General features: G+C 65.2%; 6 non-coding genes across 6 annotated transcripts; all 6 read left to right on the top strand.

Annotated features, from left to right (window-relative positions):
• The first annotated feature begins 2,004 nt into the window (after positions 1-2,004).
• On the top strand, positions 2,005-2,123 carry LOC143273601 (5S ribosomal RNA). Its single transcript, XR_013051784.1, has one exon. It is a non-coding gene; the product is annotated as a 5S ribosomal RNA (ribosomal RNA).
• A 3,680-nt stretch (positions 2,124-5,803) lies between these two features.
• On the top strand, positions 5,804-5,922 carry LOC143273600 (5S ribosomal RNA). The gene has a single exon (XR_013051783.1). It is a non-coding gene; the product is annotated as a 5S ribosomal RNA (ribosomal RNA).
• A 3,683-nt stretch (positions 5,923-9,605) lies between these two features.
• LOC143273598 (5S ribosomal RNA) lies at positions 9,606-9,724 on the top strand. Its single transcript, XR_013051781.1, has one exon. It is a non-coding gene; the product is annotated as a 5S ribosomal RNA (ribosomal RNA).
• Positions 9,725-13,393: 3,669 nt separating this feature from the next.
• Positions 13,394-13,512, top strand: LOC143273671 (5S ribosomal RNA). The gene has a single exon (XR_013051857.1). It is a non-coding gene; the product is annotated as a 5S ribosomal RNA (ribosomal RNA).
• A 3,680-nt stretch (positions 13,513-17,192) lies between these two features.
• Positions 17,193-17,311, top strand: LOC143273642 (5S ribosomal RNA). Its single transcript, XR_013051825.1, has one exon. It is a non-coding gene; the product is annotated as a 5S ribosomal RNA (ribosomal RNA).
• A 3,683-nt stretch (positions 17,312-20,994) lies between these two features.
• On the top strand, positions 20,995-21,113 carry LOC143273597 (5S ribosomal RNA). Its single transcript, XR_013051780.1, has one exon. It is a non-coding gene; the product is annotated as a 5S ribosomal RNA (ribosomal RNA).
• Positions 21,114-24,793: the final 3,680 nt, after the last annotated feature.

Genomic DNA, 24,793 nt, shown 5'->3' with positions numbered 1-24,793 from the left:
GTGCTGGGGTTTGAGAGGCCATCAGACCCCCGGCACACAGTCCGGTCCAGCCGCGCGACCTTCGTCGCGCCCGCTCAGACCCTTGGCTCTTCCGTGATGGAGGCAGCTTTGGATGGGTGCGTGGCCGGGTGGCCGCGGGGCAGTAAGAGAATTCTGGCCCCGTGACCCGCCTCTACCCCCAACGTCCACGGAGCTGAGCGCCAAAGAGACCCGTGTTCCAACCTGCCCTGGACATCCTTGCCCGTTTATGTGTGTGTGGCGAGGCTCGGGCTCCGTGTCTGGGTGTGGATGTGTGCACGAGTGTGCGCATGTTTGTGCCTCTGGTTTTGTACGCTCTGGCTTGGCTGTGCGGCCGTCCCTCCTTGCTAGAGCACGGGTGCTCGCTCCATCCAGTGAAGACAGACAGACAGACAGACAGACTTTGTGGCTGCAGGGCCCTGCCCGAGCTGTCTCATCCATTGGCAAGGGAAGATGTTCCCGAGGAGTCGGGGCCTAGACACACGCTTCCTTCCTCGTCCGGGACTCTCCAGAGGACAGTACTCTCCACAGGCAAGGTGGGAGGAGGCCCGCTGGCCGGGTGGGACCGAGGATAGATAGTCCAAGAGACGCCTGGCCCGGACGGGACCCGCCTCTGCCCCCACCGTGCACGCGCAGAGCGCCAAGACCCAAGTTCCAAGTTCGCTGGGACCCATGGGCGCAGGATCATCTTGCGCGCCTTCGCCTTCCAGCGAGACATTCTCCCTTCTCCCGGGCGGGCGGGCTGAGCGGGGCGGCTCATCATCATCGCTGCCGCCGCCGCCGCCGCCGCCGCCGCCGCCGCCGCCGCCGCCGCTTCCCGGGGAGGGAGGCTTCTGCCACGGAGGAATGGATGGACGGGTTCTCCGTGGGGGTGGGGTGGGGGTGGGGGCAGAACCTGGAGCCCACGAGCTGGCATTCCAAGTTCCAGAGAGGGAACCAAGGTCCATCCAGGAGGTAGGGAAGGGTGTGTGAATGGGCGTGCATGTGTGTGTGTGTGCGTGTGTGTTTGTGCATGCCTTTGTGTGTGTGTGTGTGTGTGTGTGTGTGTCTGTCTGTCTGTCTGTCTGTCTGTCTGTGTCTGTCTGTGTCTCCTGGGGAGAGGAGGAAGAGGAGTAGGAAGGAGCAACGGGGGGGAGGAGGAGGAGGAGGAGGAGGAGGAGGAGAAGCCGACAGTTCCCCAAGGTGAGAGATGACAGTCGGTGCGAGCACCCCATCCGTCCAGGCACCACCTCGGGGCAGCACCGTCAGGAGGGTGAGCACCCTGTCTGGACGGGTGGATGACCCACCCGAAGGATCCGGCCGCCTTGCCTGCGCCTCCCTGGGCACCTCCCCTCCCCGGGAAGCCAGGAAAGAAAGTGGCAGAGCGCAGCCCGGGCAGGGCCACCCTCACCCCCACTCCCCACCCCCCCACCTCCACCTCCCCACCAGGACCCCCGAAGGCACAGAAATGGCCTGCAGGTCAGAGGAGGGCTCCAACCTGCTTGGCACAAAGACCAGGGGCTGGCTACCTGGCAACGGGTGGGGCGAGTCGCGGAACCAAGGCAGCCCCTGCCCTGGAAGGAAGAAGGTCCTGAGGCTTCAGCGCCCGCAGCCGTGGAAAGCCGAGCGGGGGAGCGGGAGGTGCGGGCGCGTGCACACCGGACCCGCCCGAGGCCCAGGGAGAGGGAGGAGCAGGCTTGCGGGCGAGCCAAGGTGCCAGGGGCCCGCCGGGTGTGCCCGGTGGGAGAGTGCGTCCGGCCGATGAAGCAGGACCGGGAGAGGAGAAGGTCCCGGGGAAACGCTGGCCACTGCCGGCCCTGGGCCCCCGCTGCGGGCCACGGACCACGGGCCACGGAGGCGGGCAGAGGGCTGAGGAGGGCCTCGCTGGCGTGCCGTCGCGTTGAGGGTGGGGCGCGAGCCGGGCTCAGGGGCGGCGGGTGGGTGGGTGAGCTGCTGAGGGCAGCGGCGGAGGTGAGGCTCTTGAGGCTCCGCGGGCCGGGCGCCATCGTCTACGGCCATACCACCCTGAACGCGCCCGATCTCGTCTGATCTCGGAAGCTAAGCAGGGTCCGGCCTGGTTAGTACTTGGATGGGAGACCGCCTGGGAATACCGGGTGCTGTAGGCTTTTTTTTTTGCCTTTGCCCCTTTTGGCCTTTGAAAGGCAGGCCCTTTGCGGCCGCGGGCCCCCATGGGGCGGGCCCCCGGACCCCTCCGCCTCCGCCTCCGCCTCCCACTCCCCCTCGCCCGCAAGGCTGCCAATTCGCCCGGCCATCGCAGCCCTCAGGCACGCTGCCAACCCACCGGGGGAAACACCCGAGTGGGGTTCCCAGGACCCCAGAAGAAGCTAAGATTCACATGAGAGAGGCAGGTCTCGCCTGACAGGCAGCCCAGGCTAGCCTTGCCCTCCACCAACCGGGGCTCCATCGCACCTGGCTGCCTGCCTGGCTCCACAGGCGGGGGTCTGGGAGGAGGACACTCCGGGTCCCGGCACGGGGGTGGGGTGGGGGGACAGATCCGCCCACCACCTCCACACAGCCCACCGCTTGGAAGCAGTCCCAGAGGAACCAGGCTCCCACCCGAGCCCTCCACCACGCCCACCTCCCCCACTAGGAGCCCCCACGGGATGGGGTGGTGGTGCCCAGGGGCGTGCCTACGGGCCTGCCTGCCTGCCTTCCTGCCTCCCTGAGTGTGTTTACTTTGGGTGCGTGCATTGCTGTGGATATTACTCTATGTAAATAAAACACTGATGGCCAGTGACCAGGCAGGAAGTATAGGCGGGACAAAGAGAGAGGAGAATTGGGGAAACAGGAAGAAGGAGGGAGAGACACTGCAGCCACCGCCAGGAGAAGAGCATGTAAAGAAGCCGGTAAGCCACCAGCCACGTGGCAAGCTATAGATTTATAAAAATGGGTTAATTTAAGATATAAGAACAGTTAACAAGAAGCCTGCCACGGCCATACAGTTTATAAGTGATACAAGCGTCTGAGTGATTATTTTATAAGTGGATTGTGGGACTGCGGGGCTTGGGGAACCTGGAGAGAAGCTCTCCAGCAACATGCACAGGTGAGTAGGCCCGTGTGGGAGTGCGTGTGGGCCTGTGTGCGTGTGTGCTTGTGTGCGTGTGTGCGTGTGTGTGTGTGTCTGTGTGTTCGGATCGGCCGCATTGTCATCTTGTGTGCCTGTGTAGCCTCATTCCTGCATCCTTGCATGTTTTGTGTGTTGGGGGGGGGATCTCACGCAAGTGTATGTGTGTGTGTGTGTGTGTGTGTGTGTGTGTGTGTGTTCCTGCGGGCGCACACGCACGCGGGCCTCTGTGCCTGCAGGCACCCTGGCTCGTGCGTGGGTGTCTGTGTGTGTGCGCGTGCGTGCGTGTGCGGGGGCACACATGCCCGAGTGTGTTTCCGTGTGGGCGAGCGTGTGTGTGGAGGTCTACGTGTGTGCGTGCATGAGTGTGAGTCCACGTGAAGCGGTGCCCTGGGGGGCTGCGACGTGTCCGTGGGTGTGGCTGCGCGTGTCGCCGGTGGGATGGGATGCCAGAGAGCCACAGTTGGTTGCTTCCCGAGCCCGACCCGAGGGGCCAAGGCCTGGGCGCAGGCCAGTAGAGGAGTCAGTCAGTAGTGCGGTGGCCGAGCAGAGGACCCGGGTCCAAGATGGGCCCGACCTGGAACCTAGTGGTCCCAGGGCAAGAGGAAGTCACGGGTCAGGCGCTGTCCCACTAAGGCGCCGGCGTCGGAGGCGGTGGCGGCGGTGCGGGAATTCTCTGTCTGTCGCGGAAGCAGGTCCCCCAGAGCGGAGGGGTCCGTGCTGGGGTTTGAGAGGCCATCAGACCCCCGGCACACAGTCCGGTCCAGCCGCGCGACCTTCGTCGCGCCCGCTCAGACCCTTGGCTCTTCCGTGATGGAGGCAGCTTTGGATGGGTGCGTGGCCGGGTGGCCGCGGGGCAGTAAGAGAATTCTGGCCCCGTGACCCGCCTCTACCCCCAACGTCCACGGAGCTGAGCGCCAAAGAGACCCGTGTTCCAACCTGCCCTGGACATCCTTGCCCGTTTATGTGTGTGTGGCGAGGCTCGGGCTCCGTGTCTGGGTGTGGATGTGTGCACGAGTGTGCGCATGTTTGTGCCTCTGGTTTTGTACGCTCTGGCTTGGCTGTGCGGCCGTCCCTCCTTGCTAGAGCACGGGTGCTCGCTCCATCCAGTGAAGACAGACAGACAGACAGACAGACTTTGTGGCTGCAGGGCCCTGCCCGAGCTGTCTCATCCATTGGCAAGGGAAGATGTTCCCGAGGAGTCGGGGCCTAGACACACGCTTCCTTCCTCGTCCGGGACTCTCCAGAGGACAGTACTCTCCACAGGCAAGGTGGGAGGAGGCCCGCTGGCCGGGTGGGACCGAGGATAGATAGTCCAAGAGACGCCTGGCCCGGACGGGACCCGCCTCTGCCCCCACCGTGCACGCGCAGAGCGCCAAGACCCAAGTTCCAAGTTCGCTGGGACCCATGGGCGCAGGATCATCTTGCGCGCCTTCGCCTTCCAGCGAGACATTCTCCCTTCTCCCGGGCGGGCGGGCTGAGCGGGGCGGCTCATCATCATCGCTGCCGCCGCCGCCGCCGCCGCCGCCGCCGCCGCCGCCGCCGCCGCTTCCCGGGGAGGGAGGCTTCTGCCACGGAGGAATGGATGGACGGGTTCTCCGTGGGGGTGGGGTGGGGGTGGGGGCAGAACCTGGAGCCCACGAGCTGGCATTCCAAGTTCCAGAGAGGGAACCAAGGTCCATCCAGGAGGTAGGGAAGGGTGTGTGAATGGGCGTGCATGTGTGTGTGTGTGCGTGTGTGTTTGTGCATGCCTTTGTGTGTGTGTGTGTGTGTGTGTGTGTGTCTGTCTGTCTGTCTGTCTGTCTGTCTGTGTCTGTCTGTGTCTCCTGGGGAGAGGAGGAAGAGGAGTAGGAAGGAGCAACGGGGGGGAGGAGGAGGAGGAGGAGGAGGAGGAGGAGAAGCCGACAGTTCCCCAAGGTGAGAGATGACAGTCGGTGCGAGCACCCCATCCGTCCAGGCACCACCTCGGGGCAGCACCGTCAGGAGGGTGAGCACCCTGTCTGGACGGGTGGATGACCCACCCGAAGGATCCGGCCGCCTTGCCTGCGCCTCCCTGGGCACCTCCCCTCCCCGGGAAGCCAGGAAAGAAAGTGGCAGAGCGCAGCCCGGGCAGGGCCACCCTCACCCCCACTCCCCACCCCCCCACCTCCACCTCCCCACCAGGACCCCCGAAGGCACAGAAATGGCCTGCAGGTCAGAGGAGGGCTCCAACCTGCTTGGCACAAAGACCAGGGGCTGGCTACCTGGCAACGGGTGGGGCGAGTCGCGGAACCAAGGCAGCCCCTGCCCTGGAAGGAAGAAGGTCCTGAGGCTTCAGCGCCCGCAGCCGTGGAAAGCCGAGCGGGGGAGCGGGAGGTGCGGGCGCGTGCACACCGGACCCGCCCGAGGCCCAGGGAGAGGGAGGAGCAGGCTTGCGGGCGAGCCAAGGTGCCAGGGGCCCGCCGGGTGTGCCCGGTGGGAGAGTGCGTCCGGCCGATGAAGCAGGACCGGGAGAGGAGAAGGTCCCGGGGAAACGCTGGCCACTGCCGGCCCTGGGCCCCCGCTGCGGGCCACGGACCACGGGCCACGGAGGCGGGCAGAGGGCTGAGGAGGGCCTCGCTGGCGTGCCGTCGCGTTCAGGGTGGGGCGCGAGCCGGGCTCAGGGGCGGCGGGTGGGTGGGTGAGCTGCTGAGGGCAGCGGCGGAGGTGAGGCTCTTGAGGCTCCGCGGGCCGGGCGCCATCGTCTACGGCCATACCACCCTGAACGCGCCCGATCTCGTCTGATCTCGGAAGCTAAGCAGGGTCCGGCCTGGTTAGTACTTGGATGGGAGACCGCCTGGGAATACCGGGTGCTGTAGGCTTTTTTTTTTGCCTTTGCCCCTTTTGGCCTTTGAAAGGCAGGCCCTTTGCGGCCGCGGGCCCCCATGGGGCGGGCCCCCGGACCCCTCCGCCTCCGCCTCCGCCTCCCACTCCCCCTCGCCCGCAAGGCTGCCAATTCGCCCGGCCATCGCAGCCCTCAGGCACGCTGCCAACCCACCGGGGGAAACACCCGAGTGGGGTTCCCAGGACCCCAGAAGAAGCTAAGATTCACATGAGAGAGGCAGGTCTCGCCTGACAGGCAGCCCAGGCTAGCCTTGCCCTCCACCAACCGGGGCTCCATCGCACCTGGCTGCCTGCCTGGCTCCACAGGCGGGGGTCTGGGAGGAGGACACTCCGGGTCCCGGCACGGGGGTGGGGTGGGGGGACAGATCCGCCCACCACCTCCACACAGCCCACCGCTTGGAAGCAGTCCCAGAGGAACCAGGCTCCCACCCGAGCCCTCCACCACGCCCACCTCCCCCACTAGGAGCCCCCACGGGATGGGGTGGTGGTGCCCAGGGGCGTGCCTACGGGCCTGCCTGCCTGCCTTCCTGCCTCCCTGAGTGTGTTTACTTTGGGTGCGTGCATTGCTGTGGATATTACTCTATGTAAATAAAACACTGATGGCCAGTGACCAGGCAGGAAGTATAGGCGGGACAAAGAGAGAGGAGAATTGGGGAAACAGGAAGAAGGAGGGAGAGACACTGCAGCCACCGCCAGGAGAAGAGCATGTAAAGAAGCCGGTAAGCCACCAGCCACGTGGCAAGCTATAGATTTATAAAAATGGGTTAATTTAAGATATAAGAACAGTTAACAAGAAGCCTGCCACGGCCATACAGTTTATAAGTGATACAAGCGTCTGAGTGATTATTTTATAAGTGGATTGTGGGACTGCGGGGCTTGGGGAACCTGGAGAGAAGCTCTCCAGCAACATGCACAGGTGAGTAGGCCCGTGTGGGAGTGCGTGTGGGCCTGTGTGCGTGTGTGCTTGTGTGCGTGTGTGCGTGTGTGTGTGTGTCTGTGTGTTCGGATCGGCCGCATTGTCATCTTGTGTGCCTGTGTAGCCTCATTCCTGCATCCTTGCATGTTTTGTGTGTTGGGGGGGGGATCTCACGCAAGTGTATGTGTGTGTGTGTGTGTGTGTGTGTGTGTGTGTGTGTTCCTGCGGGCGCACACGCACGCGGGCCTCTGTGCCTGCAGGCACCCTGGCTCGTGCGTGGGTGTCTGTGTGTGTGCGCGTGCGTGCGTGTGCGGGGGCACACATGCCCGAGTGTGTTTCCGTGTGGGCGAGCGTGTGTGTGGAGGTCTACGTGTGTGCGTGCATGAGTGTGAGTCCACGTGAAGCGGTGCCCTGGGGGGCTGCGACGTGTCCGTGGGTGTGGCTGCGCGTGTCGCCGGTGGGATGGGATGCCAGAGAGCCACAGTTGGTTGCTTCCCGAGCCCGACCCGAGGGGCCAAGGCCTGGGCGCAGGCCAGTAGAGGAGTCAGTCAGTAGTGCGGTGGCCGAGCAGAGGACCCGGGTCCAAGATGGGCCCGACCTGGAACCTAGTGGTCCCAGGGCAAGAGGAAGTCACGGGTCAGGCGCTGTCCCACTAAGGCGCCGGCGTCGGAGGCGGTGGCGGCGGTGCGGGAATTCTCTGTCTGTCGCGGAAGCAGGTCCCCCAGAGCGGAGGGGTCCGTGCTGGGGTTTGAGAGGCCATCAGACCCCCGGCACACAGTCCGGTCCAGCCGCGCGACCTTCGTCGCGCCCGCTCAGACCCTTGGCTCTTCCGTGATGGAGGCAGCTTTGGATGGGTGCGTGGCCGGGTGGCCGCGGGGCAGTAAGAGAATTCTGGCCCCGTGACCCGCCTCTACCCCCAACGTCCACGGAGCTGAGCGCCAAAGAGACCCGTGTTCCAACCTGCCCTGGACATCCTTGCCCGTTTATGTGTGTGTGGCGAGGCTCGGGCTCCGTGTCTGGGTGTGGATGTGTGCACGAGTGTGCGCATGTTTGTGCCTCTGGTTTTGTACGCTCTGGCTTGGCTGTGCGGCCGTCCCTCCTTGCTAGAGCACGGGTGCTCGCTCCATCCAGTGAAGACAGACAGACAGACAGACAGACTTTGTGGCTGCAGGGCCCTGCCCGAGCTGTCTCATCCATTGGCAAGGGAAGATGTTCCCGAGGAGTCGGGGCCTAGACACACGCTTCCTTCCTCGTCCGGGACTCTCCAGAGGACAGTACTCTCCACAGGCAAGGTGGGAGGAGGCCCGCTGGCCGGGTGGGACCGAGGATAGATAGTCCAAGAGACGCCTGGCCCGGACGGGACCCGCCTCTGCCCCCACCGTGCACGCGCAGAGCGCCAAGACCCAAGTTCCAAGTTCGCTGGGACCCATGGGCGCAGGATCATCTTGCGCGCCTTCGCCTTCCAGCGAGACATTCTCCCTTCTCCCGGGCGGGCGGGCTGAGCGGGGCGGCTCATCATCATCGCTGCCGCCGCCGCCGCCGCCGCCGCCGCCGCCGCCGCCGCCGCCGCTTCCCGGGGAGGGAGGCTTCTGCCACGGAGGAATGGATGGACGGGTTCTCCGTGGGGGTGGGGTGGGGGTGGGGGCAGAACCTGGAGCCCACGAGCTGGCATTCCAAGTTCCAGAGAGGGAACCAAGGTCCATCCAGGAGGTAGGGAAGGGTGTGTGAATGGGCGTGCATGTGTGTGTGTGTGCGTGTGTGTTTGTGCATGCCTTTGTGTGTGTGTGTGTGTGTGTGTGTGTGTGTGTCTGTCTGTCTGTCTGTCTGTCTGTGTCTGTCTGTGTCTCCTGGGGAGAGGAGGAAGAGGAGTAGGAAGGAGCAACGGGGGGGAGGAGGAGGAGGAGGAGGAGGAGGAGGAGGAGAAGCCGACAGTTCCCCAAGGTGAGAGATGACAGTCGGTGCGAGCACCCCATCCGTCCAGGCACCACCTCGGGGCAGCACCGTCAGGAGGGTGAGCACCCTGTCTGGACGGGTGGATGACCCACCCGAAGGATCCGGCCGCCTTGCCTGCGCCTCCCTGGGCACCTCCCCTCCCCGGGAAGCCAGGAAAGAAAGTGGCAGAGCGCAGCCCGGGCAGGGCCACCCTCACCCCCACTCCCCACCCCCCCACCTCCACCTCCCCACCAGGACCCCCGAAGGCACAGAAATGGCCTGCAGGTCAGAGGAGGGCTCCAACCTGCTTGGCACAAAGACCAGGGGCTGGCTACCTGGCAACGGGTGGGGCGAGTCGCGGAACCAAGGCAGCCCCTGCCCTGGAAGGAAGAAGGTCCTGAGGCTTCAGCGCCCGCAGCCGTGGAAAGCCGAGCGGGGGAGCGGGAGGTGCGGGCGCGTGCACACCGGACCCGCCCGAGGCCCAGGGAGAGGGAGGAGCAGGCTTGCGGGCGAGCCAAGGTGCCAGGGGCCCGCCGGGTGTGCCCGGTGGGAGAGTGCGTCCGGCCGATGAAGCAGGACCGGGAGAGGAGAAGGTCCCGGGGAAACGCTGGCCACTGCCGGCCCTGGGCCCCCGCTGCGGGCCACGGACCACGGGCCACGGAGGCGGGCAGAGGGCTGAGGAGGGCCTCGCTGGCGTGCCGTCGCGTTCAGGGTGGGGCGCGAGCCGGGCTCCGGGGCGGCGGGTGGGTGGGTGAGCTGCTGAGGGCAGCGGCGGAGGTGAGGCTCTTGAGGCTCCGCGGGCCGGGCGCCATCGTCTACGGCCATACCACCCTGAACGCGCCCGATCTCGTCTGATCTCGGAAGCTAAGCAGGGTCCGGCCTGGTTAGTACTTGGATGGGAGACCGCCTGGGAATACCGGGTGCTGTAGGCTTTTTTTTTTGCCTTTGCCCCTTTTGGCCTTTGAAAGGCAGGCCCTTTGCGGCCGCGGGCCCCCATGGGGCGGGCCCCCGGACCCCTCCGCCTCCGCCTCCGCCTCCCACTCCCCCTCGCCCGCAAGGCTGCCAATTCGCCCGGCCATCGCAGCCCTCAGGCACGCTGCCAACCCACCGGGGGAAACACCCGAGTGGGGTTCCCAGGACCCCAGAAGAAGCTAAGATTCACATGAGAGAGGCAGGTCTCGCCTGACAGGCAGCCCAGGCTAGCCTTGCCCTCCACCAACCGGGGCTCCATCGCACCTGGCTGCCTGCCTGGCTCCACAGGCGGGGGTCTGGGAGGAGGACACTCCGGGTCCCGGCACGGGGGTGGGGTGGGGGGACAGATCCGCCCACCACCTCCACACAGCCCACCGCTTGGAAGCAGTCCCAGAGGAACCAGGCTCCCACCCGAGCCCTCCACCACGCCCACCTCCCCCACTAGGAGCCCCCACGGGATGGGGTGGTGGTGCCCAGGGGCGTGCCTACGGGCCTGCCTGCCTGCCTTCCTGCCTCCCTGAGTGTGTTTACTTTGGGTGCGTGCATTGCTGTGGATATTACTCTATGTAAATAAAACACTGATGGCCAGTGACCAGGCAGGAAGTATAGGCGGGACAAAGAGAGAGGAGAATTGGGGAAACAGGAAGAAGGAGGGAGAGACACTGCAGCCACCGCCAGGAGAAGAGCATGTAAAGAAGCCGGTAAGCCACCAGCCACGTGGCAAGCTATAGATTTATAAAAATGGGTTAATTTAAGATATAAGAACAGTTAACAAGAAGCCTGCCACGGCCATACAGTTTATAAGTGATACAAGCGTCTGAGTGATTATTTTATAAGTGGATTGTGGGACTGCGGGGCTTGGGGAACCTGGAGAGAAGCTCTCCAGCAACATGCACAGGTGAGTAGGCCCGTGTGGGAGTGCGTGTGGGCCTGTGTGCGTGTGTGCTTGTGTGCGTGTGTGCGTGTGTGTGTGTGTCTGTGTGTTCGGATCGGCCGCATTGTCATCTTGTGTGCCTGTGTAGCCTCATTCCTGCATCCTTGCATGTTTTGTGTGTTGGGGGGGGGATCTCACGCAAGTGTATGTGTGTGTGTGTGTGTGTGTGTGTTCCTGCGGGCGCACACGCACGCGGGCCTCTGTGCCTGCAGGCACCCTGGCTCGTGCGTGGGTGTCTGTGTGTGTGCGCGCGTGCGTGTGCGGGGGCACACATGCCCGAGTGTGTTTCCGTGTGGGCGAGCGTGTGTGTGGAGGTCTACGTGTGTGCGTGCATGAGTGTGAGTCCACGTGAAGCGGTGCCCTGGGGGGCTGCGACGTGTCCGTGGGTGTGGCTGCGCGTGTCGCCGGTGGGATGGGATGCCAGAGAGCCACAGTTGGTTGCTTCCCGAGCCCGACCCGAGGGGCCAAGGCCTGGGCGCAGGCCAGTAGAGGAGTCAGTCAGTAGTGCGGTGGCCGAGCAGAGGACCCGGGTCCAAGATGGGCCCGACCTGGAACCTAGTGGTCCCAGGGCAAGAGGAAGTCACGGGTCAGGCGCTGTCCCACTAAGGCGCCGGCGTCGGAGGCGGTGGCGGCGGTGCGGGAATTCTCTGTCTGTCGCGGAAGCAGGTCCCCCAGAGCGGAGGGGTCCGTGCTGGGGTTTGAGAGGCCATCAGACCCCCGGCACACAGTCCGGTCCAGCCGCGCGACCTTCGTCGCGCCCGCTCAGACCCTTGGCTCTTCCGTGATGGAGGCAGCTTTGGATGGGTGCGTGGCCGGGTGGCCGCGGGGCAGTAAGAGAATTCTGGCCCCGTGACCCGCCTCTACCCCCAACGTCCACGGAGCTGAGCGCCAAAGAGACCCGTGTTCCAACCTGCCCTGGACATCCTTGCCCGTTTATGTGTGTGTGGCGAGGCTCGGGCTCCGTGTCTGGGTGTGGATGTGTGCACGAGTGTGCGCATGTTTGTGCCTCTGGTTTTGTACGCTCTGGCTTGGCTGTGCGGCCGTCCCTCCTTGCTAGAGCACGGGTGCTCGCTCCATCCAGTGAAGACAGACAGACAGACAGACAGACTTTGTGGCTGCAGGGCCCTGCCCGAGCTGTCTCATCCATTGGCAAGGGAAGATGTTCCCGAGGAGTCGGGGCCTAGACACACGCTTCCTTCCTCGTCCGGGACTCTCCAGAGGACAGTACTCTCCACAGGCAAGGTGGGAGGAGGCCCGCTGGCCGGGTGGGACCGAGGATAGATAGTCCAAGAGACGCCTGGCCCGGACGGGACCCGCCTCTGCCCCCACCGTGCACGCGCAGAGCGCCAAGACCCAAGTTCCAAGTTCGCTGGGACCCATGGGCGCAGGATCATCTTGCGCGCCTTCGCCTTCCAGCGAGACATTCTCCCTTCTCCCGGGCGGGCGGGCTGAGCGGGGCGGCTCATCATCATCGCTGCCGCCGCCGCCGCCGCCGCCGCCGCCGCCGCCGCCGCCGCCGCTTCCCGGGGAGGGAGGCTTCTGCCACGGAGGAATGGATGGACGGGTTCTCCGTGGGGGTGGGGTGGGGGTGGGGGCAGAACCTGGAGCCCACGAGCTGGCATTCCAAGTTCCAGAGAGGGAACCAAGGTCCATCCAGGAGGTAGGGAAGGGTGTGTGAATGGGCGTGCATGTGTGTGTGTGTGCGTGTGTGTTTGTGCATGCCTTTGTGTGTGTGTGTGTGTGTGTGTGTGTGTCTGTCTGTCTGTCTGTCTGTCTGTCTGTGTCTGTCTGTGTCTCCTGGGGAGAGGAGGAAGAGGAGTAGGAAGGAGCAACGGGGGGGAGGAGGAGGAGGAGGAGGAGGAGGAGGAGGAGAAGCCGACAGTTCCCCAAGGTGAGAGATGACAGTCGGTGCGAGCACCCCATCCGTCCAGGCACCACCTCGGGGCAGCACCGTCAGGAGGGTGAGCACCCTGTCTGGACGGGTGGATGACCCACCCGAAGGATCCGGCCGCCTTGCCTGCGCCTCCCTGGGCACCTCCCCTCCCCGGGAAGCCAGGAAAGAAAGTGGCAGAGCGCAGCCCGGGCAGGGCCACCCTCACCCCCACTCCCCACCCCCCCACCTCCACCTCCCCACCAGGACCCCCGAAGGCACAGAAATGGCCTGCAGGTCAGAGGAGGGCTCCAACCTGCTTGGCACAAAGACCAGGGGCTGGCTACCTGGCAACGGGTGGGGCGAGTCGCGGAACCAAGGCAGCCCCTGCCCTGGAAGGAAGAAGGTCCTGAGGCTTCAGCGCCCGCAGCCGTGGAAAGCCGAGCGGGGGAGCGGGAGGTGCGGGCGCGTGCACACCGGACCCGCCCGAGGCCCAGGGAGAGGGAGGAGCAGGCTTGCGGGCGAGCCAAGGTGCCAGGGGCCCGCCGGGTGTGCCCGGTGGGAGAGTGCGTCCGGCCGATGAAGCAGGACCGGGAGAGGAGAAGGTCCCGGGGAAACGCTGGCCACTGCCGGCCCTGGGCCCCCGCTGCGGGCCACGGACCACGGGCCACGGAGGCGGGCAGAGGGCTGAGGAGGGCCTCGCTGGCGTGCCGTCGCGTTCAGGGTGGGGCGCGAGCCGGGCTCCGGGGCGGCGGGTGGGTGGGTGAGCTGCTGAGGGCAGCGGCGGAGGTGAGGCTCTTGAGGCTCCGCGGGCCGGGCGCCATCGTCTACGGCCATACCACCCTGAACGCGCCCGATCTCGTCTGATCTCGGAAGCTAAGCAGGGTCGGGCCTGGTTAGTACTTGGATGGGAGACCGCCTGGGAATACCGGGTGCTGTAGGCTTTTTTTTTTGCCTTTGCCCCTTTTGGCCTTTGAAAGGCAGGCCCTTTGCGGCCGCGGGCCCCCATGGGGCGGGCCCCCGGACCCCTCCGCCTCCGCCTCCGCCTCCCACTCCCCCTCGCCCGCAAGGCTGCCAATTCGCCCGGCCATCGCAGCCCTCAGGCACGCTGCCAACCCACCGGGGGAAACACCCGAGTGGGGTTCCCAGGACCCCAGAAGAAGCTAAGATTCACATGAGAGAGGCAGGTCTCGCCTGACAGGCAGCCCAGGCTAGCCTTGCCCTCCACCAACCGGGGCTCCATCGCACCTGGCTGCCTGCCTGGCTCCACAGGCGGGGGTCTGGGAGGAGGACACTCCGGGTCCCGGCACGGGGGTGGGGTGGGGGGACAGATCCGCCCACCACCTCCACACAGCCCACCGCTTGGAAGCAGTCCCAGAGGAACCAGGCTCCCACCCGAGCCCTCCACCACGCCCACCTCCCCCACTAGGAGCCCCCACGGGATGGGGTGGTGGTGCCCAGGGGCGTGCCTACGGGCCTGCCTGCCTGCCTTCCTGCCTCCCTGAGTGTGTTTACTTTGGGTGCGTGCATTGCTGTGGATATTACTCTATGTAAATAAAACACTGATGGCCAGTGACCAGGCAGGAAGTATAGGCGGGACAAAGAGAGAGGAGAATTGGGGAAACAGGAAGAAGGAGGGAGAGACACTGCAGCCACCGCCAGGAGAAGAGCATGTAAAGAAGCCGGTAAGCCACCAGCCACGTGGCAAGCTATAGATTTATAAAAATGGGTTAATTTAAGATATAAGAACAGTTAACAAGAAGCCTGCCACGGCCATACAGTTTATAAGTGATACAAGCGTCTGAGTGATTATTTTATAAGTGGATTGTGGGACTGCGGGGCTTGGGGAACCTGGAGAGAAGCTCTCCAGCAACATGCACAGGTGAGTAGGCCCGTGTGGGAGTGCGTGTGGGCCTGTGTGCGTGTGTGCTTGTGTGCGTGTGTGCGTGTGTGTGTGTGTCTGTGTGTTCGGATCGGCCGCATTGTCATCTTGTGTGCCTGTGTAGCCTCATTCCTGCATCCTTGCATGTTTTGTGTGTTGGGGGGGGGATCTCACGCAAGTGTATGTGTGTGTGTGTGTGTGTGTGTGTGTGTGTGTGTGTTCCTGCGGGCGCACACGCACGCGGGCCTCTGTGCCTGCAGGCACCCTGGCTCGTGCGTGGGTGTCTGTGTGTGTGCGCGTGCGTGCGTGTGCGGGGGCACACATGCCCGAGTGTGTTTCCGTGTGGGCGAGCGTGTGTGTGGAGGTCTACGTGTGTGCGTGCATGAGTGTGAGTCCACGTGAAGCGGTGCCCTGGGGGGCTGCGACGTGTCCGTGGGTGTGGCTGCGCGTGTCGCCGGTGGGATGGGATGCCAGAGAGCCACAGTTGGTTGCTTCCCGAGCCCGACCCGAGGGGCCAAGGCCTGGGCGCAGGCCAGTAGAGGAGTCAGTCAGTAGTGCGGTGGCCGAGCAGAGGACCCGGGTCCAAGATGGGCCCGACCTGGAACCTAGTGGTCCCAGGGCAAGAGGAAGTCACGGGTCAGGCGCTGTCCCACTGAGGCGCCGGCGTCGGAGGCGGTGGCGGCGGTGCGGGAATTCTCTGTCTGTCGCGGAAGCAGGTCCCCCAGAGCGGAGGGGTCCGTGCTGGGGTTTGAGAGGCCATCAGACCCCCGGCACACAGTCCGGTCCAGCCGCGCGACCTTCGTCGCGCCCGCTCAGACCCTTGGCTCTTCCGTGATGGAGGCAGCTTTGGATGGGTGCGTGGCCGGGTGGCCGCGGGGCAGTAAGAGAATTCTGGCCCCGTGACCCGCCTCTACCCCCAACGTCCACGGAGCTGAGCGCCAAAGAGACCCGTGTTCCAACCTGCCCTGGACATCCTTGCCCGTTTATGTGTGTGTGGCGAGGCTCGGGCTCCGTGTCTGGGTGTGGATGTGTGCACGAGTGTGCGCATGTTTGTGCCTCTGGTTTTGTACGCTCTGGCTTGGCTGTGCGGCCGTCCCTCCTTGCTAGAGCACGGGTGCTCGCTCCATCCAGTGAAGACAGACAGACAGACAGACAGACTTTGTGGCTGCAGGGCCCTGCCCGAGCTGTCTCATCCATTGGCAAGGGAAGATGTTCCCGAGGAGTCGGGGCCTAGACACACGCTTCCTTCCTCGTCCGGGACTCTCCAGAGGACAGTACTCTCCACAGGCAAGGTGGGAGGAGGCCCGCTGGCCGGGTGGGACCGAGGATAGATAGTCCAAGAGACGCCTGGCCCGGACGGGACCCGCCTCTGCCCCCACCGTGCACGCGCAGAGCGCCAAGACCCAAGTTCCAAGTTCGCTGGGACCCATGGGCGCAGGATCATCTTGCGCGCCTTCGCCTTCCAGCGAGACATTCTCCCTTCTCCCGGGCGGGCGGGCTGAGCGGGGCGGCTCATCATCATCGCTGCCGCCGCCGCCGCCGCCGCCGCCGCCGCCGCCGCCGCCGCTTCCCGGGGAGGGAGGCTTCTGCCACGGAGGAATGGATGGACGGGTTCTCCGTGGGGGTGGGGTGGGGGTGGGGGCAGAACCTGGAGCCCACGAGCTGGCATTCCAAGTTCCAGAGAGGGAACCAAGGTCCATCCAGGAGGTAGGGAAGGGTGTGTGAATGGGCGTGCATGTGTGTGTGTGTGCGTGTGTGTTTGTGCATGCCTTTGTGTGTGTGTGTGTGTGTGTGTGTGTGTCTGTCTGTCTGTCTGTCTGTCTGTCTGTGTCTGTCTGTGTCTCCTGGGGAGAGGAGGAAGAGGAGTAGGAAGGAGCAACGGGGGGGAGGAGGAGGAGGAGGAGGAGGAGGAGGAGGAGAAGCCGACAGTTCCCCAAGGTGAGAGATGACAGTCGGTGCGAGCACCCCATCCGTCCAGGCACCACCTCGGGGCAGCACCGTCAGGAGGGTGAGCACCCTGTCTGGACGGGTGGATGACCCACCCGAAGGATCCGGCCGCCTTGCCTGCGCCTCCCTGGGCACCTCCCCTCCCCGGGAAGCCAGGAAAGAAAGTGGCAGAGCGCAGCCCGGGCAGGGCCACCCTCACCCCCACTCCCCACCCCCCCACCTCCACCTCCCCACCAGGACCCCCGAAGGCACAGAAATGGCCTGCAGGTCAGAGGAGGGCTCCAACCTGCTTGGCACAAAGACCAGGGGCTGGCTACCTGGCAACGGGTGGGGCGAGTCGCGGAACCAAGGCAGCCCCTGCCCTGGAAGGAAGAAGGTCCTGAGGCTTCAGCGCCCGCAGCCGTGGAAAGCCGAGCGGGGGAGCGGGAGGTGCGGGCGCGTGCACACCGGACCCGCCCGAGGCCCAGGGAGAGGGAGGAGCAGGCTTGCGGGCGAGCCAAGGTGCCAGGGGCCCGCCGGGTGTGCCCGGTGGGAGAGTGCGTCCGGCCGATGAAGCAGGACCGGGAGAGGAGAAGGTCCCGGGGAAACGCTGGCCACTGCCGGCCCTGGGCCCCCGCTGCGGGCCACGGACCACGGGCCACGGAGGCGGGCAGAGGGCTGAGGAGGGCCTCGCTGGCGTGCCGTCGCGTTGAGGGTGGGGCGCGAGCCGGGCTCCGGGGCGGCGGGTGGGTGGGTGAGCTGCTGAGGGCAGCGGCGGAGGTGAGGCTCTTGAGGCTCCGCGGGCCGGGCGCCATCGTCTACGGCCATACCACCCTGAACGCGCCCGATCTCGTCTGATCTCGGAAGCTAAGCAGGGTCGGGCCTGGTTAGTACTTGGATGGGAGACCGCCTGGGAATACCGGGTGCTGTAGGCTTTTTTTTTTGCCTTTGCCCCTTTTGGCCTTTGAAAGGCAGGCCCTTTGCGGCCGCGGGCCCCCATGGGGCGGGCCCCCGGACCCCTCCGCCTCCGCCTCCGCCTCCCACTCCCCCTCGCCCGCAAGGCTGCCAATTCGCCCGGCCATCGCAGCCCTCAGGCACGCTGCCAACCCACCGGGGGAAACACCCGAGTGGGGTTCCCAGGACCCCAGAAGAAGCTAAGATTCACATGAGAGAGGCAGGTCTCGCCTGACAGGCAGCCCAGGCTAGCCTTGCCCTCCACCAACCGGGGCTCCATCGCACCTGGCTGCCTGCCTGGCTCCACAGGCGGGGGTCTGGGAGGAGGACACTCCGGGTCCCGGCACGGGGGTGGGGTGGGGGGACAGATCCGCCCACCACCTCCACACAGCCCACCGCTTGGAAGCAGTCCCAGAGGAACCAGGCTCCCACCCGAGCCCTCCACCACGCCCACCTCCCCCACTAGGAGCCCCCACGGGATGGGGTGGTGGTGCCCAGGGGCGTGCCTACGGGCCTGCCTGCCTGCCTTCCTGCCTCCCTGAGTGTGTTTACTTTGGGTGCGTGCATTGCTGTGGATATTACTCTATGTAAATAAAACACTGATGGCCAGTGACCAGGCAGGAAGTATAGGCGGGACAAAGAGAGAGGAGAATTGGGGAAACAGGAAGAAGGAGGGAGAGACACTGCAGCCACCGCCAGGAGAAGAGCATGTAAAGAAGCCGGTAAGCCACCAGCCACGTGGCAAGCTATAGATTTATAAAAATGGGTTAATTTAAGATATAAGAACAGTTAACAAGAAGCCTGCCACGGCCATACAGTTTATAAGTGATACAAGCGTCTGAGTGATTATTTTATAAGTGGATTGTGGGACTGCGGGGCTTGGGGAACCTGGAGAGAAGCTCTCCAGCAACATGCACAGGTGAGTAGGCCCGTGTGGGAGTGCGTGTGGGCCTGTGTGCGTGTGTGCTTGTGTGCGTGTGTGCGTGTGTGTGTGTGTCTGTGTGTTCGGATCGGCCGCATTGTCATCTTGTGTGCCTGTGTAGCCTCATTCCTGCATCCTTGCATGTTTTGTGTGTTGGGGGGGGGATCTCACGCAAGTGTATGTGTGTGTGTGTGTGTGTGTGTGTGTGTGTGTGTGTTCCTGCGGGCGCACACGCACGCGGGCCTCTGTGCCTGCAGGCACCCTGGCTCGTGCGTGGGTGTCTGTGTGTGTGCGCGTGCGTGCGTGTGCGGGGGCACACATGCCCGAGTGTGTTTCCGTGTGGGCGAGCGTGTGTGTGGAGGTCTACGTGTGTGCGTGCATGAGTGTGAGTCCACGTGAAGCGGTGCCCTGGGGGGCTGCGACGTGTCCGTGGGTGTGGCTGCGCGTGTCGCCGGTGGGATGGGATGCCAGAGAGCCACAGTTGGTTGCTTCCCGAGCCCGACCCGAGGGGCCAAGGCCTGGGCGCAGGCCAGTAGAGGAGTCAGTCAGTAGTGCGGTGGCCGAGCAGAGGACCCGGGTCCAAGATGGGCCCGACCTGGAACCTAGTGGTCCCAGGGCAAGAGGAAGTCACGGGTCAGGCGCTGTCCCACTGAGGCGCCGGCGTCGGAGGCGGTGGCGGCGGTGCGGGAATTCTCTGTCTGTCGCGGAAGCAGGTCCCCCAGAGCGGAGGGGTCCGTGCTGGGGTTTGAGAGGCCATCAGACCCCCGGCACACAGTCCGGTCCAGCCGCGCGACCTTCGTCGCGCCCGCTCAGACCCTTGGCTCTTCCGTGATGGAGGCAGCTTTGGATGGGTGCGTGGCCGGGTGGCCGCGGGGCAGTAAGAGAATTCTGGCCCCGTGACCCGCCTCTACCCCCAACGTCCACGGAGCTGAGCGCCAAAGAGACCCGTGTTCCAACCTGCCCTGGACATCCTTGCCCGTTTATGTGTGTGTGGCGAGGCTCGGGCTCCGTGTCTGGGTGTGGATGTGTGCACGAGTGTGCGCATGTTTGTGCCTCTGGTTTTGTACGCTCTGGCTTGGCTGTGCGGCCGTCCCTCCTTGCTAGAGCACGGGTGCTCGCTCCATCCAGTGAAGACAGACAGACAGACAGACAGACTTTGTGGCTGCAGGGCCCTGCCCGAGCTGTCTCATCCATTGGCAAGGGAAGATGTTCCCGAGGAGTCGGGGCCTAGACACACGCTTCCTTCCTCGTCCGGGACTCTCCAGAGGACAGTACTCTCCACAGGCAAGGTGGGAGGAGGCCCGCTGGCCGGGTGGGACCGAGGATAGATAGTCCAAGAGACGCCTGGCCCGGACGGGACCCGCCTCTGCCCCCACCGTGCACGCGCAGAGCGCCAAGACCCAAGTTCCAAGTTCGCTGGGACCCATGGGCGCAGGATCATCTTGCGCGCCTTCGCCTTCCAGCGAGACATTCTCCCTTCTCCCGGGCGGGCGGGCTGAGCGGGGCGGCTCATCATCATCGCTGCCGCCGCCGCCGCCGCCGCCGCCGCCGCCGCCGCCGCCGCCGCTTCCCGGGGAGGGAGGCTTCTGCCACGGAGGAATGGATGGACGGGTTCTCCGTGGGGGTGGGGTGGGGGTGGGGGCAGAACCTGGAGCCCACGAGCTGGCATTCCAAGTTCCAGAGAGGGAACCAAGGTCCATCCAGGAGGTAGGGAAGGGTGTGTGAATGGGCGTGCATGTGTGTGTGTGTGCGTGTGTGTTTGTGCATGCCTTTGTGTGTGTGTGTGTGTGTGTGTGTGTGTCTGTCTGTCTGTCTGTCTGTCTGTCTGTGTCTGTCTGTGTCTCCTGGGGAGAGGAGGAAGAGGAGTAGGAAGGAGCAACGGGGGGGAGGAGGAGGAGGAGGAGGAGGAGGAGGAGGAGAAGCCGACAGTTCCCCAAGGTGAGAGATGACAGTCGGTGCGAGCACCCCATCCGTCCAGGCACCACCTCGGGGCAGCACCGTCAGGAGGGTGAGCACCCTGTCTGGACGGGTGGATGACCCACCCGAAGGATCCGGCCGCCTTGCCTGCGCCTCCCTGGGCACCTCCCCTCCCCGGGAAGCCAGGAAAGAAAGTGGCAGAGCGCAGCCCGGGCAGGGCCACCCTCACCCCCACTCCCCACCCCCCCACCTCCACCTCCCCACCAGGACCCCCGAAGGCACAGAAATGGCCTGCAGGTCAGAGGAGGGCTCCAACCTGCTTGGCACAAAGACCAGGGGCTGGCTACCTGGCAACGGGTGGGGCGAGTCGCGGAACCAAGGCAGCCCCTGCCCTGGAAGGAAGAAGGTCCTGAGGCTTCAGCGCCCGCAGCCGTGGAAAGCCGAGCGGGGGAGCGGGAGGTGCGGGCGCGTGCACACCGGACCCGCCCGAGGCCCAGGGAGAGGGAGGAGCAGGCTTGCGGGCGAGCCAAGGTGCCAGGGGCCCGCCGGGTGTGCCCGGTGGGAGAGTGCGTCCGGCCGATGAAGCAGGACCGGGAGAGGAGAAGGTCCCGGGGAAACGCTGGCCACTGCCGGCCCTGGGCCCCCGCTGCGGGCCACGGACCACGGGCCACGGAGGCGGGCAGAGGGCTGAGGAGGGCCTCGCTGGCGTGCCGTCGCGTTGAGGGTGGGGCGCGAGCCGGGCTCAGGGGCGGCGGGTGGGTGGGTGAGCTGCTGAGGGCAGCGGCGGAGGTGAGGCTCTTGAGGCTCCGCGGGCCGGGCGCCATCGTCTACGGCCATACCACCCTGAACGCGCCCGATCTCGTCTGATCTCGGAAGCTAAGCAGGGTCCGGCCTGGTTAGTACTTGGATGGGAGACCGCCTGGGAATACCGGGTGCTGTAGGCTTTTTTTTTTGCCTTTGCCCCTTTTGGCCTTTGAAAGGCAGGCCCTTTGCGGCCGCGGGCCCCCATGGGGCGGGCCCCCGGACCCCTCCGCCTCCGCCTCCGCCTCCCACTCCCCCTCGCCCGCAAGGCTGCCAATTCGCCCGGCCATCGCAGCCCTCAGGCACGCTGCCAACCCACCGGGGGAAACACCCGAGTGGGGTTCCCAGGACCCCAGAAGAAGCTAAGATTCACATGAGAGAGGCAGGTCTCGCCTGACAGGCAGCCCAGGCTAGCCTTGCCCTCCACCAACCGGGGCTCCATCGCACCTGGCTGCCTGCCTGGCTCCACAGGCGGGGGTCTGGGAGGAGGACACTCCGGGTCCCGGCACGGGGGTGGGGTGGGGGGACAGATCCGCCCACCACCTCCACACAGCCCACCGCTTGGAAGCAGTCCCAGAGGAACCAGGCTCCCACCCGAGCCCTCCACCACGCCCACCTCCCCCACTAGGAGCCCCCACGGGATGGGGTGGTGGTGCCCAGGGGCGTGCCTACGGGCCTGCCTGCCTGCCTTCCTGCCTCCCTGAGTGTGTTTACTTTGGGTGCGTGCATTGCTGTGGATATTACTCTATGTAAATAAAACACTGATGGCCAGTGACCAGGCAGGAAGTATAGGCGGGACAAAGAGAGAGGAGAATTGGGGAAACAGGAAGAAGGAGGGAGAGACACTGCAGCCACCGCCAGGAGAAGAGCATGTAAAGAAGCCGGTAAGCCACCAGCCACGTGGCAAGCTATAGATTTATAAAAATGGGTTAATTTAAGATATAAGAACAGTTAACAAGAAGCCTGCCACGGCCATACAGTTTATAAGTGATACAAGCGTCTGAGTGATTATTTTATAAGTGGATTGTGGGACTGCGGGGCTTGGGGAACCTGGAGAGAAGCTCTCCAGCAACATGCACAGGTGAGTAGGCCCGTGTGGGAGTGCGTGTGGGCCTGTGTGCGTGTGTGCTTGTGTGCGTGTGTGCGTGTGTGTGTGTGTCTGTGTGTTCGGATCGGCCGCATTGTCATCTTGTGTGCCTGTGTAGCCTCATTCCTGCATCCTTGCATGTTTTGTGTGTTGGGGGGGGGATCTCACGCAAGTGTATGTGTGTGTGTGTGTGTGTGTGTGTGTGTGTGTGTGTTCCTGCGGGCGCACACGCACGCGGGCCTCTGTGCCTGCAGGCACCCTGGCTCGTGCGTGGGTGTCTGTGTGTGTGCGCGTGCGTGCGTGTGCGGGGGCACACATGCCCGAGTGTGTTTCCGTGTGGGCGAGCGTGTGTGTGGAGGTCTACGTGTGTGCGTGCATGAGTGTGAGTCCACGTGAAGCGGTGCCCTGGGGGGCTGCGACGTGTCCGTGGGTGTGGCTGCGCGTGTCGCCGGTGGGATGGGATGCCAGAGAGCCACAGTTGGTTGCTTCCCGAGCCCGACCCGAGGGGCCAAGGCCTGGGCGCAGGCCAGTAGAGGAGTCAGTCAGTAGTGCGGTGGCCGAGCAGAGGACCCGGGTCCAAGATGGGCCCGACCTGGAACCTAGTGGTCCCAGGGCAAGAGGAAGTCACGGGTCAGGCGCTGTCCCACTAAGGCGCCGGCGTCGGAGGCGGTGGCGGCGGTGCGGGAATTCTCTGTCTGTCGCGGAAGCAGGTCCCCCAGAGCGGAGGGGTCCGTGCTGGGGTTTGAGAGGCCATCAGACCCCCGGCACACAGTCCGGTCCAGCCGCGCGACCTTCGTCGCGCCCGCTCAGACCCTTGGCTCTTCCGTGATGGAGGCAGCTTTGGATGGGTGCGTGGCCGGGTGGCCGCGGGGCAGTAAGAGAATTCTGGCCCCGTGACCCGCCTCTACCCCCAACGTCCACGGAGCTGAGCGCCAAAGAGACCCGTGTTCCAACCTGCCCTGGACATCCTTGCCCGTTTATGTGTGTGTGGCGAGGCTCGGGCTCCGTGTCTGGGTGTGGATGTGTGCACGAGTGTGCGCATGTTTGTGCCTCTGGTTTTGTACGCTCTGGCTTGGCTGTGCGGCCGTCCCTCCTTGCTAGAGCACGGGTGCTCGCTCCATCCAGTGAAGACAGACAGACAGACAGACAGACTTTGTGGCTGCAGGGCCCTGCCCGAGCTGTCTCATCCATTGGCAAGGGAAGATGTTCCCGAGGAGTCGGGGCCTAGACACACGCTTCCTTCCTCGTCCGGGACTCTCCAGAGGACAGTACTCTCCACAGGCAAGGTGGGAGGAGGCCCGCTGGCCGGGTGGGACCGAGGATAGATAGTCCAAGAGACGCCTGGCCCGGACGGGACCCGCCTCTGCCCCCACCGTGCACGCGCAGAGCGCCAAGACCCAAGTTCCAAGTTCGCTGGGACCCATGGGCGCAGGATCATCTTGCGCGCCTTCGCCTTCCAGCGAGACATTCTCCCTTCTCCCGGGCGGGCGGGCTGAGCGGGGCGGCTCATCATCATCGCTGCCGCCGCCGCCGCCGCCGCCGCCGCCGCCGCCGCCGCCGCCGCTTCCCGGGGAGGGAGGCTTCTGCCACGGAGGAATGGATGGACGGGTTCTCCGTGGGGGTGGGGTGGGGGTGGGGGCAGAACCTGGAGCCCACGAGCTGGCATTCCAAGTTCCAGAGAGGGAACCAAGGTCCATCCAGGAGGTAGGGAAGGGTGTGTGAATGGGCGTGCATGTGTGTGTGTGTGCGTGTGTGTTTGTGCATGCCTTTGTGTGTGTGTGTGTGTGTGTGTGTGTGTCTGTCTGTCTGTCTGTCTGTCTGTCTGTGTCTGTCTGTGTCTCCTGGGGAGAGGAGGAAGAGGAGTAGGAAGGAGCAACGGGGGGGAGGAGGAGGAGGAGGAGGAGGAGGAGGAGAAGCCGACAGTTCCCCAAGGTGAGAGATGACAGTCGGTGCGAGCACCCCATCCGTCCAGGCACCACCTCGGGGCAGCACCGTCAGGAGGGTGAGCACCCTGTCTGGACGGGTGGATGACCCACCCGAAGGATCCGGCCGCCTTGCCTGCGCCTCCCTGGGCACCTCCCCTCCCCGGGAAGCCAGGAAAGAAAGTGGCAGAGCGCAGCCCGGGCAGGGCCACCCTCACCCCCACTCCCCACCCCCCCACCTCCACCTCCCCACCAGGACCCCCGAAGGCACAGAAATGGCCTGCAGGTCAGAGGAGGGCTCCAACCTGCTTGGCACAAAGACCAGGGGCTGGCTACCTGGCAACGGGTGGGGCGAGTCGCGGAACCAAGGCAGCCCCTGCCCTGGAAGGAAGAAGGTCCTGAGGCTTCAGCGCCCGCAGCCGTGGAAAGCCGAGCGGGGGAGCGGGAGGTGCGGGCGCGTGCACACCGGACCCGCCCGAGGCCCAGGGAGAGGGAGGAGCAGGCTTGCGGGCGAGCCAAGGTGCCAGGGGCCCGCCGGGTGTGCCCGGTGGGAGAGTGCGTCCGGCCGATGAAGCAGGACCGGGAGAGGAGAAGGTCCCGGGGAAACGCTGGCCACTGCCGGCCCTGGGCCCCCGCTGCGGGCCACGGACCACGGGCCACGGAGGCGGGCAGAGGGCTGAGGAGGGCCTCGCTGGCGTGCCGTCGCGTTGAGGGTGGGGCGCGAGCCGGGCTCAGGGGCGGCGGGTGGGTGGGTGAGCTGCTGAGGGCAGCGGCGGAGGTGAGGCTCTTGAGGCTCCGCGGGCCGGGCGCCATC

This window comes from Peromyscus maniculatus, chromosome 5 (assembly GCF_049852395.1).
Source record: "Peromyscus maniculatus bairdii isolate BWxNUB_F1_BW_parent chromosome 5, HU_Pman_BW_mat_3.1, whole genome shotgun sequence".
Classification (NCBI taxonomy): Eukaryota; Metazoa; Chordata; class Mammalia; order Rodentia; family Cricetidae; genus Peromyscus; species Peromyscus maniculatus.
Note: the sequence above shows the minus strand (reverse complement) of the source record. Positions and strands in the feature narration are given on the sequence as shown.